The sequence below is a fragment of the Pinus tabuliformis genome, chromosome X, assembly GCF_031772625.1.
Source record: "Pinus tabuliformis cultivar Carrire ecotype Pingquan chromosome X, CPIR1, whole genome shotgun sequence".
Lineage (NCBI taxonomy): Eukaryota > Viridiplantae > Streptophyta > Pinopsida > Pinales > Pinaceae > Pinus > Pinus tabuliformis.
In genome coordinates, this window is record NC_142308.1 from 1,523,314,347 (window position 1) to 1,523,328,370 (window position 14,024).

At 35.6% G+C, this 14,024-nt stretch overlaps 1 pseudogene; it reads left to right on the top strand.

Moving 5' to 3' along the window:
• The window catches only part of LOC149145846 (boron transporter 1-like), a 44,487-nt pseudogene that overhangs the window by 14,883 nt on the left and 15,580 nt on the right, over positions 1-14,024 (top strand).

A 14,024-nucleotide genomic window follows, 5' to 3' on the forward strand; every position in this document is an offset into this window, starting at 1 on the left:
CAAACATGATAAGGCACTGATCTTGCCTTTCATCCACCACCTCAAAACATAGAATCCATTTTTTTTTCCTTTTTTGTTTTCGTTTCCATGCAATAACAGTACTTATTTTTCCACACAGGAAATGCTTGATGTGCCATTGTTATGCATTTCTGGAGCTTTCATTCGGGCAACAATGATTGCAGTGCTTTATTATTTTGATCACAGCGTTGCATCCCAACTTGCCCAACAGAATGAGTTCAACTTAAGAAAACCTTCTTCATACCATTATGACTTCTCTTAGGATTTTTGGTATGCAAATTACCACAGTAAATATATATTATTTAGAACTATGTTGTAATTTTTGTCAGGGTTCATGTTTAGGTTCAACTGTCACTGGCTACCCTATTCTGGAAGAGCGTTTGCTTTCCTGAAGACATCTTGATCTAACTCTTCATTCTTTGTTTTCACCTCCATAAAAAATCTCTAGTGGATTCATAAATTTTCCTTTTATTGTGACAGACTATTTTATGTGGTATTGTTGGCATACCTCCTTCAAATGGTGTTATTCCTGAATCTCCAATGCACATGAAAGGCTTAGCTACCCTCAAACATCAGGTACCAATATATTGGAACTATCAATTGCAGCTTCTCAGGGAAAAGACACAATTCAGACATTTTATAGACGAGTAACTTACAAGTACTTTTGTTACAGTTGGTGCTTAGCAAGTTAGTGACAACAATCCGGAAAAGTATGCAGAAAAATTCAACCTTAGGGCAATTATACAGAAACATGCAAGAATCCTATGAGCAAATGTAGACCCCAATGGTTTATCAGCCTCCACCTGCCTTGGTAATGGTCTTATTTTTGAGTTTGGGTGTTTCATTTTATCTAATTTTCCTCTCCCTTTATTTATTTGTTTTGTCATGTCCCAACCATTTATGCAGGCACTTAAGGAATTGAAAGAGACCACAATTCAGTTGGCCGCAAGTACTGGGAATATGGATGCCCAGTTGATGAATCAATTTTTAATGTTGACAAGTACGTGGATGACCTGCTTCCTGTTGAGGTGAAAGAACAGAAATTGAGTAATTTGTTGCAATCTCTGATGGTGGTTGGCTGCCTTGCAGTAATGCCCATCATTAGAAAGATCCCAACTTCTGTGCTTTGGGGTTACTTTGCCTTCATAAACTTGTGTTATTGGTCTGTTTTCCCATCGAGAAAATCAATAATGCAAGGTCAAATCAGTTGTGAATGATTGATGGCATAATGAAAAGGCGAACCTTTACTCAAAAAAATAATAATAGATCATTTTTTATAAATGTAGCTTTAGAATGATCTTGCTTTGAAGTAGAGAATAAAATCAAGGAAATGATAGGAAGCCTACAATGCTGGATTAGTGCTTAGTTCAAATAAGCATGACAATGAGAGGCCTTTTGAACATGATTGTGAGGTTATTGTTGATTCAAATATTTTTTCAGCAGAAAAATAAAGCATGGAGTGAACATTTAGTGCACAAATATCCCCTGTTTTAATGGATGACTAAAACCAGGAGGCCTTACAACCATATATGTAAAGTCAAGTCAATGGTTCTACATGGTTCAGTCATTTAATATACTCAAAACTTTAGCCCAAAAATTAATACAATATAAGTCTGCTCTAGAATACAACAGAAGCAAAATAGTTCACATATATGCCCTTCCCACACTCATTTCTTCTGCTAATTTTGGACACTGACTACCATTTCAGTTCTGGGCATTTTTGTGGTATTGATGTTTGGCCCAACGGATACCAGCCGAAGTCCCTTCCTTCACCATTTTGGCCCCAGCAGACGCCGCACATTTCATCTTCTTGTTATAATCTGCTAATCTGGTCAAGACCACAGACTTGTTTTTCTGTGCTGTGTCCTGGTCGTTGTATGAATAATCCCACTGCTCTGCCCATGTAAGCCCAAATGAATTTCTATGCTCATTGGAAGCCATTAATGTGATCAAATACTGTTCACACAACGCTTCAATATTTCTAAAATAGTTAAATTGATGTTCACTAGAAGTGTAACAGAGGAACTGAAACTATGAACAGGTTGGACAATCATTGTTGATTCAAATATAACAAAAGATATAATTAATGTTTCTAGAGTAGAAGATACATTTGAGTGGAATTGTCCTTAGCTCAATTGTAATCGCAGCGCTATGTCTTTATTTAAATTAAGTGACTGCAAAAAATATAATGGGTGTGGATGGTTTCTAAGGTTGAAAAGGAGATGTCAATATGGTGTAATAGATGGTTATCATCAAGGGGGATAAGTTAGTTCTGGTGAAATCCCTACTTGAAGCCATCCCTGTGAGCAAATGCAGACCCCAATGGTTTATCAGCCTCCACCTGCCTTGGTAATGGTCTTATTTTTGAGTTTGGGTGTTTCATTTTATCTAATTTTCCTCTCCCTTTATTTATTTGTCTTGTCATGTCCCAACCATTTATGCAGGCACTTAAGGAATTGAAAGAGACCACAATTCAGTTGGCCGCAAGTACTGGGAATATGGATGCCCTAGTTGATGAATCAATTTTTAATGTTGACAAGGACGTGGATGACCTGCTTCCTGTTGAGGTGAAAGAACAGCAATTGAGTAATTTATTGCAATCTCTGATGGTGGTTGGTTGCCTTGCAGTAATGCCCATCATTAGAAAGATCCCAACTTCTGTGCTTTGGGGTTACTTTGCCTTCATGGCCATAGAGAGTTTGCCAGGAAATCAATTTTGGGAAAGGCTATTGTTTCTTTTCACTGCTCCAAGCCGTAGATACAAGTATGAAATTTATTCAAACTATAATGTGATTGAATTTAATGCTTGTAATATAGTTTTCAAAGCTGATCAATGTTGAACTGATGGTTACAGAGAACTTTAGGAGTATCATGCTACATTTCTTGAAACTGTGCCTTTCAAGACAATTGCCACTTTCACCATTTTCCAGACATGTTATTTGCTGGCATGTTTTGGTATCACATGGGTGCCTATAGATGGTGTTCTCTTCCCACTACTAATCATGTTGTAACTTGTTAGTCCCAGCGAGGCAGTATATCCTTCCCAAGTTTTTCAAAGGATCACATCTTCAAGAATTGGATGTAGCAGAGTATGAAGAAGCCCCTGGAATGCCATGCAATATAACAGTGAGTGCAATACACATATCAAACAAATTTTAAAAATATTACTCAATTCTAATTCATAAGCCCTGCAACATGAACAATAATAAATTGAACTGTAACATATATTGATTGCAGGAAGCTGGAATTCAGGGGTTCGGACTAGGAAGCATGGGAACAGGTGCAAATGATGGCGAAGTTTTGGATGAGATGATTATATGAAGTCGCGGTGAGGTCAAACACACATATAGTCCACGGATAACTAGCTTGAGTGATTGCACACCAATTCATGGATCCGAGTCTGCATTAAGTCCCCAAGTTGCAGAAGCTAAACAAATATATAGCCCCTGTATAAGTGAGATCAGACAGACACATAGCCCTCACATAGGGGAAAAGCATTCGGGCATTCCCATGGTTAGTCAAGGAAAAAATATGAGTCCAAGTGCATTTGGTTTGAGGCCACATAAACCAACTTCCAATTAGGTGTTTGGAGTCTAAATCCTCGGCTAGTAATCTTTCCCTTGAGTGAGCATATCTTATGTTTAATAGTACATATTTTGTTGGCTTATCATTATTTAATCATTGTGCCATAAATCACTCGGTTGTATTTGGTGTGTCTTCACAAAGAACCTCTGTCCATCTCAGAGGACAGGGTAGACCATATAGTGCGTGTAAAAAAATGTAATGGAAGTCAAGCTTGAAGTATTTCTGTTTTCTTGAAGCATGAAATCTATTATGTCAGTCTTGTGGTTTTGTAGACCCCGGGCATGCCAAATAAGCATGGTGGTATTAAAGGGTCCTGTGAGTGGTTTGAGCTTCATAGAAAGTCATCCTTATTCTCCCAGTTGGATCATAACCACAAAGTTTGCAGCCTTTAATGTTTCATTGAAATAAAAAATGTGGAAATTAAACTTGACAAATGAAAAGGAAATGGTAAGGCTTACAATATTAGAACTTCTGTAAATGTTTAGCCATTACCTTTAAAAACTAACCAAGGGAAATGTCAAGTGATCAAGGATATGTTGAGATGGAAATATCTATTTTTCATGACAGTGAAACATTTAGATAATGGAAATAAAGAATATGTGCATTCAAGTTAAATCAGATTTATCTTGAATGGTTGGGAAGATTTGTTATTATCTATAATAATTTAAGTCTTGTAAAACAAATTTAGAAGGAATAATTTAAGTCTTGTAAAGCAACAAACTTGAAGAAAAACAAAGAATATGAAGCCATATACAAGGAATATGAAGCTTGCGTGTTATGTTAATTTATGAGCAGTTTTATGCTCTGCAGTATAATCTGTGAGAAAATTGGCTACAATATTCAACAGATAGGACATTATGAGTTTCTCAATTTGTGCTATTATATGCTATGGATTTTCTAACCGATATCTTGAAAACATGGTCTGCACTTGCCATCTATGCCTGAGTTCTGTAGCGGTTTGTTACTTTCAAGCCATGCCTAATGTCATATTGTTTGTTGCAACTTTAATGTAGACAGCTAACCAGGAAGGCATGGGGTCATTCATAGAGGATGCTTAGGCATGATTCCAGGCTTTTGAAAATAATTGTGATTTCCATCACTAGTCATAGCACTTGATACAAAGTTGGGATATTCATGAGTGTGAATTTATGTTTGTGTGTTTAGATACTTTCTTATGAATTAACTAATGCTCAGTAGCAGTAGACATTGGACAAGTATATTTGTATACTTCTGTTTTAAACTGAAACAAATCCAGGGCTAAAAGGAATGGATTGATTGCACTAGTCATCCTTCTATAACTTTCCAACATAGGCTGGAGTAAATAGATTGTAATTTGGGTAATTTTTCTAATTGCAAACATGAACATACTTGTGTATTGGCAGGGAATCTATGATGGCCATTATGTCAGGCCAGGTGATCGCACTCCCTTGATCGTGAGCACGATTGTGATCAAGATGGAAGACTTCGTAGTCTAGATTGATTGTTTAGCAGTGATAGTTAGTGGGCTCATTCAAAAAAGCTTCTATTTCACTAATACTTTTTATAGAGTTGTCAGATTCAATTTCCAAAGGTTTTAAGTACACTATAGAGTTGAGTTCTGAGAGAGTTGTGATTCACAGTGTTAAGTATAGCAGCTATGACACTTGAATGAAGACAAGCATAATAGAGGTATCAGACTCTGTTATAAGCTTACCTACATATTATAAGGGACTCGGTTGGTTTTTTTATAATTTTATAGACAAGTTCCATGTTGTGGAAATGTGAAAAAAGATAGTGATATTGCCACCATGTGGCTCTTATCATATATGGTTTTATACTTCTTCAAAAAATTCTCTAAGAGTTCACAATGCTAAAATTCACTAGGACTTTACAAAGTTCTATTATTTAGTGAAAGACTTGCCAAGTTCTTACAAGATTTTATAATTGAGTAAAATATTCGCCATGCCTGGTGAGAGATTCGCCAGAAAATTATATATACATATTATATTATTGATAAAATCGCCTTCCATTTTTCCTATATACCATGGAGATTCGCCCAATTATTATATTTATAAATTTTGGGGGGGTTCTTAAAATTTCCCCTGCTAATCAGGGTATTTCGAAGAGTTATTCTTCTAATATGAGTAGTTACTCTTGGGTTTCTTGGATCTTCATATTTAGTAGGTGTATTATCCCCTAACATTAACTATGATGGCTTTCTAATTACATGTATGGTAAGGGGGTCCCAAGGTTTCCTTCCTGGATTTTTAGTAGAATTCTCTAGCCGTTTTAGCATAAATTGGATAATCTGGGATATCTTGAAGTAAGGGAATCCAAATATTCAAGTTATTCAACTCCTTTAATAAATAAGATTCAGAGTGGATTATTTTTTACTTTAGTTAATCTTTCAGGATAAGGGGGATGAAAAGAAGTCTCATTACTAGACTTTGTTACAGGTCTCATTATTGGGGTAACATCAGTTGTTACAATGACATATGAGCTATCAATGACTATTAAAATGGTATTAGCAATAGCAGCATCTATTACAACTTCATGAATATCATCAACTGTTCTAGTACTAGTAGTAGCATCGAATGTTACAACTTGTCATTTTTCTAAAGATCCTTGAATTAAGTTTTCTTCTCTTGATGAATTTTCTTACTAATTTTATATAATAACAAGAGAAACAATGGGTTTTACTATATTTCCTAATCATAATTGTATTTTATTACAATCCATAGGTGAGATAGAATAGGTAGGGAGGATTGGTGTTTCAACTTGTTGTAGTGCCTTGTTATTGGGATTAGGGTTAGATAGCATAGTAGTTGGGGGCATAATGGAGGAACATTCATAGGAATAATGAAGGGGAGTTGTAACTATTGTTGCTTCATTGGAATTTGAACAAACATTTTTTTAGGGAGAACAATCCCTTGCCATGGATGAGGCCATGATGGAGGGGGCCATTGAGGCCAAGGTGTAGGGTATTGGACCAAAGGGGGATTAGGGGGCTACCATGGAGCTATTAGATATTTCATTTGCTAGGGAATTTTTTGAGGACTATACATAGTAGACGAAGAATTAAAAGAAGAGAAGGGTTATTACACCATACGTGATGATTGAGGCTGCCATGGCTTCTTGGTGCCAATAAAATATGCTTCTTCAATATCCTCAATTGTCTCCTTATATATTTCTTTAAATCTAGGAAATAAGGGGTATTGTTGTATAGAATGATATGCTGACATATATTGTAGCTAATAAGTGGACATCCTCTCATAGGATGTTTTTTTTGCATCAAGAGAAGAATATAGCCAAATCTTGTTCTAATTCAATCTATTTATGCTTCACTTGCAACACATCAAGATGAGAGGAAAATGAGTTCATAATGTTAGTTTTAAATTCTCTAGCAAATTTCCAATTTCTGCTCGTGTTTCTCCACTATTGGCCGACTTTAAAATCCTAGTAGAAGCATCATTTGTCATAGTCTTGTTTCTTTTCGATCCTTTGGAAATTATTCGACAAACATGAACAATTTCATCATAAGGTTCCTTGGATATATCTCCTTTCCCCAAAATATTTAACATGTCAAGGCATTCATCCCATATTCCTCTAGTCAAAATTGTTTTAACTATTTCCTTGTGCAAATTGTTGTGCTGATATCTCTGTAAATTATACTGAAGGTGCTTAACATCCTCTTCCAAATTTTCATATGGTGTCTAAATTATTTTGAATAACTCTTCCCTCTAATATATGGAAATAAAATATTTTATATACTTTTCTAAAAAAGTCTTCTTCATCCCATCCCAAGAGGTAATGGATCCCCCACTGAGTCCCATAAACCATCTTAATGTTGCTCTATTTAATGTAGTTGGGAAAATTTTCAATTTCTGTTCATTGGTGGTATAATCATAACTCAAACAGAAATGTATCAGGATCTTCAATAATTGTACCCTGAAAAGTAGGAAGAGCAGACAAAGGAATTTTCTTCATTGGGGCGTGTACCTGGAGATTTCCAATGGAGGACTCAAAGGTGGTAACTAAGATCCCTACCATTTGGTTCTGCCTAAAAGCTTAAGGGTTTTGTACAACTGTTATAGGTGGCTCCCCTACTGGAGGATATTTCTTTCCTTTTGGTGATGAAGGTTTCTTAGGTTGTTTAGGTTGCTCAAAAAATTCATATTGTCCAGGTGGTCCTAATGATTTCGCAACACCCTCCACAACAAAATGCTCAACAAGTTGTTTCACATCATTTCCTAAATCTGGGATGCACCATCAAGTGGTCATTCTTCTGGAATTGATTCCAAGTCATGTTCATATGTATCACCTTGTCCCTCTATCAAGCCTTGATATCCTTCCTCTATTGAGACATATGCACTAGAAACTCTAGGGATTGTATCTAAGGTCAAAGTTTCAAAAAATTCCACCTCCTTAATATGTGCATCCAACATAGATGATTCATGGAATACTATCCTTCGTAAAGCAGTTTTACCTAATTCTCTCTTCTTAGGTGTTGCTCCTTGAGTGGATGATTCAACTTCAACTTTTGAGATGATCCCTTGTATATATGTTACTCTACCCAAATCTTGATTCTTCTTCTTTCTCTAACATCCTCTTCTACTTGCATGACCAGTTAAAGTTTTGGGGCACCATATTTTTCTTCTTCACTATTCATGCAATGCAATCCTATGTGCCCTAATTCCTCATGAGGATGAGCTACTTCCAAATGTTGAAGCGATGCATAGGTTCTTACCTCTCATCTTACCGCTTGGGAACCTCAGAGCCAAGAATAGATCTACCACACTTTCAATCAATGCATGAAAATAATCTAGTCACACATATGCACCTCTAATAGCCTCCTTGGCAATGATGCCAAAATTTTGGGTGGATCAATTGTACTTTTAATTTAGAACAACCAATCCAATTGACACATAAATTGTTAATCCAGGTAGGGTTTGTATTTCAAGGATACTATGAAAAATATATGTAGGAACAAATGGAAACTATTGCTAACCAAAACTTAAAATCAATCATTGTAGGTATCACTCTCAACACTCCATCACACTTGTTGTTACACTCCAACCCTTGATCACACTTCTAAAGGAAAAGAAGCACACATTGCAGAATAAATCACACTATGTCACACTATCACTCTTATTAAAAAAGAGACCATACTCATGGAAACCATTCAACATTAAAAAATTTATGAAAAACCCATTCAGTTAAATAAACAAACCAAAAAAATGTAGTAGAAATTAAATAACCACCACGGGACTGTTCCAAGACCTATGTTGTTACACAACGACAAAAGTTACAATCTTGCAACTATTCAATGCATAAACAAGATCTATAATAATAAAAATAAATCACACATAAATCACAACTGAGAGATAATAAATATACTTCTACAACACCTCTCTAACCAGTGATCCCTGCTAAGAAGGAGGGGCCTTCCTCCTTAGCAGGGGTTGGTGAATTACACAATAAACAAGCTAGTTAGGAAAGAAATATTGAGAAAAGATGTATCAACATTTATAATTTACAATGATTTGTCATTTGGAAATCCTAACTATTTCAACTAAGTTAGCTGAGTTGTCCATAAATGTCTCCTTTCAATGGTCAGACTGAATCTGAATATGTATCTGTTCAAATCGGTCTTTGTTGCTAATCATTGAAGAATAGAGTATCCAAAATAATCTTAGTGTTGTATCAGTAGATTCTTTGTTCCATCTTTCAATGAGGCAAAAATGGGAAGATATTTTCTTGTAACAACATCTCAACAAGCCACACAACCTAAAACAACTCTTTTTTAATTCATTAAGAAAATAACCTAAAGTAGTTAGATTTTATGTAAAATTACAAGAAAAACCAGATAATAAGGATGATATACAAAAGGAAACATACTTTGGTCAATAGTGGCTAATGAAGTGACAAGACATGGATTTTAAAGTCAAAATGGTAGGAAATGATAGGGAAAATGGGTGCAAAAAAATGTCAATTATGTGTCCCAACATTTGGAATTAGGGTCACCCTGTAATGCAGATATCACTAACCCATCATTGTAGGATAAATCTTTTCTTTGAACTAGAGATGAATCACAAGAATTGCCACAGGAAAAGGGGTTATGAGGGATGGAGTGCAACTCCAAAAAACATGCTCCATAGGGGAAATATCCTAGCTATGGTGGGGGATTGTCAGAGCCACAACTAAAAAACACAGTTGAAGTTACCAAGCTAGGAACACACATATATAAAACAATCTACCATTTGAGTGTGGAGGGAATGACTGCTAGTTAACATATGTTATTTCATGGTGTAGGGTAGCCATATCATATCCCCCTCTTAAATGCAATGAGAGCAAATGGGGTGGCGGGCTCACCCCCTTGCTTCATTGGCACAAAGTCCAACACTCTATCAAGGATGTTTTGTCATGGTCGAGGATATTTGAAGTTTCTCCCTCCATGTGGACGACACCTCATCAGACCATGCAACTACCAGGTAAAATTTTTGTTCTTGGCAACCTACATTAGTGAGGAAATATGACACTATGGTGGGGGACTGTCGGAGGCACAACTATAAAACACAAAGCTGAAGTTACCAGGCTAGGAACACACATATATAAAACAATCTACCATTTGAGTTTGGAGGGAATGACTACTAGTTAACATGTGTTATTGCATGGTGTGGGGTAGCCATACCATGTTCCCCTCTTAAATGCAATGAGAGGGAATGGGGTGGCTGATCACCCCCTTCCTTCATTGACACAAAATCCAACACTCAATCAAGGATGTTTTGTCAGGGTCGAGGATATTTGAAATTGCTTCCTCCATGTCGACCACACCTCATCAGACCATGCAACTACCAGGTAAAATTTTTGTTCTTGGCAACCCACATTAGTGGGGAAATATGCTACCTTGTTACCAAAGTTCTAAGAGTGAGAAGTAATGATTGAAAGAACGGATTGGATCAAGATTTGAATGCAGGATATGAGGACCTCTAGACACCAAATTTTACACAAATTTCCAATGGAGTCCCATTTAATATTCTCCTAATTATTGTGGTAACTAATTGAGAACCACCATCCACCTATAGTTTTGAGTATCCTTCATTATTTGCAAGATACAAACCTATATCCAAAGAAAGGAATTCAGCCACATTATTATTGTTTATCCCTGAATTTCCCACATGAATAAGTAGTGCATGTCCTTCATAATCACAAAATGTCCCGCCATAACCTTAATGGCCTGGGTTCCCTTTAGAAGCGCCATCAACATTCAATTTTACAAAGCCTATTGGAGGATGGGTAAAGGTTAAGGGAGAACAATTTCTTCTACTTTGGGACTTGGTTTTGATTTGAGAAATCATAGATGGTGAAATTTCTAGTTCATTTAGAATCCTTGTCTCATGCAGGTCAATTTTCTAATCCTCTTGAGCCCAATTCTCTAATAAGATGGTCTCCCTGACATTTTTCTTAATAAGTTGCCACACTTGTCCTTCTTCAACTTTCTTTACAGGTCAACTACATTATCAATCTCATAAAAAATATCCATGCATGATTAAGGACCGGATACGTTAAATGCTTGGTCACCATTGCTCCATTGTCTCTAGAAGATTGTTGTAGTTTCAACCTTAGTACCTAAATAAATGTAATATCTGAGTTCATAGATGGTCAGAAAAAGGACATAGATTGAGAAGGTGTTCAATATAGGATCCTCTCGAGTCCTATATAGAGGGTAGATTGAAGGGCCCTAAAACCCCTCTTTCCAAATTTGAATCCATGAAAGGATTTTTTTTCCAACCAATCACACGAATTGGGTGACTTTGGGCTAGTGACCTTACATCCAAAATTTGCACCAAATTGGCTCTCTTGGAAGGTCGTTATGACCAACCAATAGTGTATGAGATTCGTTAACTATAAACATTCCTTTGATTTGATACCCATATGGGAGTTTATCTTGACCCTTGTTGCTTGACATTTTACGGCTTTGAATCTCTTAAGTTCGTATTGGCCAAGCTGTCATAGTAGGGTGATTTGGCAAGTATTCCACCATTTCCCACACTCGCCATGAAGTAGATCAAGGATATAGTTTCCAAAAATGCACTAATATAGAGCAATGTTGAGCTATTGTAAAATACTCTAGTTCCCGGAGCTCCTCTTGATCACCAAGGCAATGTAATTGCTGCCATACATCTTTCCAAAATAGTGTTGTGTGGCCCTTCTTGATTTCCTAGAAGGCATGATTTTGAACAATGCTCTAATTTCCTATGCTAGATTCCATAGAGAGGAGCCTAGGGGGTATTATGTTTCTCTTAGTTTAGCCAACTCAAAAGAGGGTTGGTAGTAATTCCTATTCTAAATATGTTTGCATAATTCATTACCTCCTTGGAGCCATGTCTAGTCAATTTACTGTCCTAAATTTCTCTACATAAATTATCAATCTGGGTATCGTAAACTGATGAAGTGTGGTGCACTATCTGTGCTTAGTTAACCTTTTTCTTATTTCTTTGTTTTATAGTTTATGCTATTTTTGGGGGTTTTGTTTCTTATGCTTAAGGAAATTATTCTAAGAAAGAAAAGGTATGCTTCTAGATGAAAATCTCCAAATGTTAATGGACAACTAAATCTAATGACTTTTAATGTTAAAATCTAATTTCTAAAGAAGGGAGAAAACGAAATGAACATTAGATAAAAACAAATCAAAACTTTTAATAGTTAGATTAATTTAAGCCAAAAAAATATCTATGAAATGAAAGCAAAAATGATAACAGAAGTGTTTTATCACTCCACTATACAATTTTGGGAGAACTACCTCCTTGTGATAGCATTTGGAGGGATCCAATACTTCATTGTTCTAAAACTAAAAATGAAATTGCAACAAACTTAAATGAAAGACTAAGACTAAAAGTGAAATTGCAACTAATCTACTATAACAGCTAAATGAAGTGTTTTATCACTCCGCTATACAATTTTGGGGGAACTACCTCCTTGTGATAGCATTTGGGGGGATTCAATACTTCATTGTTCTAAAAATGAAAATGAAATTGCAACAAAATCAAATACAAAACATGTAAAGGAAAATTAATCTACTGTGTGCTCTAATGCTCCAAGCACCAATTGGAAATACTTTCTTGGACTGTTTCTAAGCATAGATTACACAGTTAGATAAATCTACAATCAACCGGTTGAACACACTTGCATGAATTAAACTTGCATGAATGGAAAATCTAAACTATTAAACTTGAAAATAATCATAAAAATAAAATGACATACTTCAATGAAATCAAAGAAAACTACAAAATAAAATCTACTCTACCTTACATTCTAATATGCTCCATGACATCTCCTACTTCACATCTCCTTCCATGTTGGGAACTTCAAAGCTTTATTGAAATTATTCAAAATTACAAAGTACAAAGTTGAGCTAACAAATTTTACAAAGCTTCCAAATAAAGGAGAGAGATCTCCTATTTATACAAAAAGATGAGAAGTCATCTCATTAATGAGAGTCCATGAATCTCTCCCTATACCTCTGGAATTATAATCAAAATAAGAAATGATAGGACACATGTCTTCTTAGAGTTTCAATACAAATAGGAAATGTGACACATATCCTCATGATCCCATGATCCTCTCCACTCAAATTCGAATTTGGCCTTAGGATGCCACATAAAGGTCTTCTAGAAGCTTCCTTTTGACTTACACATGTCAACAACTCCCACTTGTTAGGTATAAGCATATGCACATTATTTTCTAATTTTTAACCACAAATTCACTTAAAAATGCTAAGAATTAATAAAGTTTGGAAAAACTTTAATTTGACCCAATAATGATGAAAGTGAGATGAATGTAGTGACATGGTAGTGAAGTGAAGGTGAAATGGAAGTGATATAATGGACATGATAGTGAAAGTGTAATGGAAGTGAATGACAATTTCAAGACCCAACATAACCCCAATTGAAGCTATTGCATGCCCTCATGCAATATATATTACATTAATTCTTTTGATCCTTGAGCTTTGGCTTAACTTTGCATGATATCATTTGATAACTTCATACTTATGCAAAGTGTTTTACTTGAATTGCAACATGGTTGGTTCTTGTGTTACAACCATATTTTGTTGTTGCATTCAATTTTTATCTTTGAACTTTGCATAATAATAATTTGATTATTGTTGCAAAATATATCTTCATTGGATTGCATCATGGTTGGTTCTTGTGTGACAACCATGATTGTGTTTGTATCCAATTATCCTTTAAGCACTTTTGAAAAGCCATTGTATGCTCATAATAATAATGTAATAGTTAATATATTTTGGAAGTATGTGGGCTTCTGAATATGATATGAACATGGAAAGGTATGAATATGAATGTGTGCCCCCCCCCAACTGATGGTATTGGCAATTTTATGAAATGAGGAAGAAAAATGTTTTTCCAACCATTATCATTCTA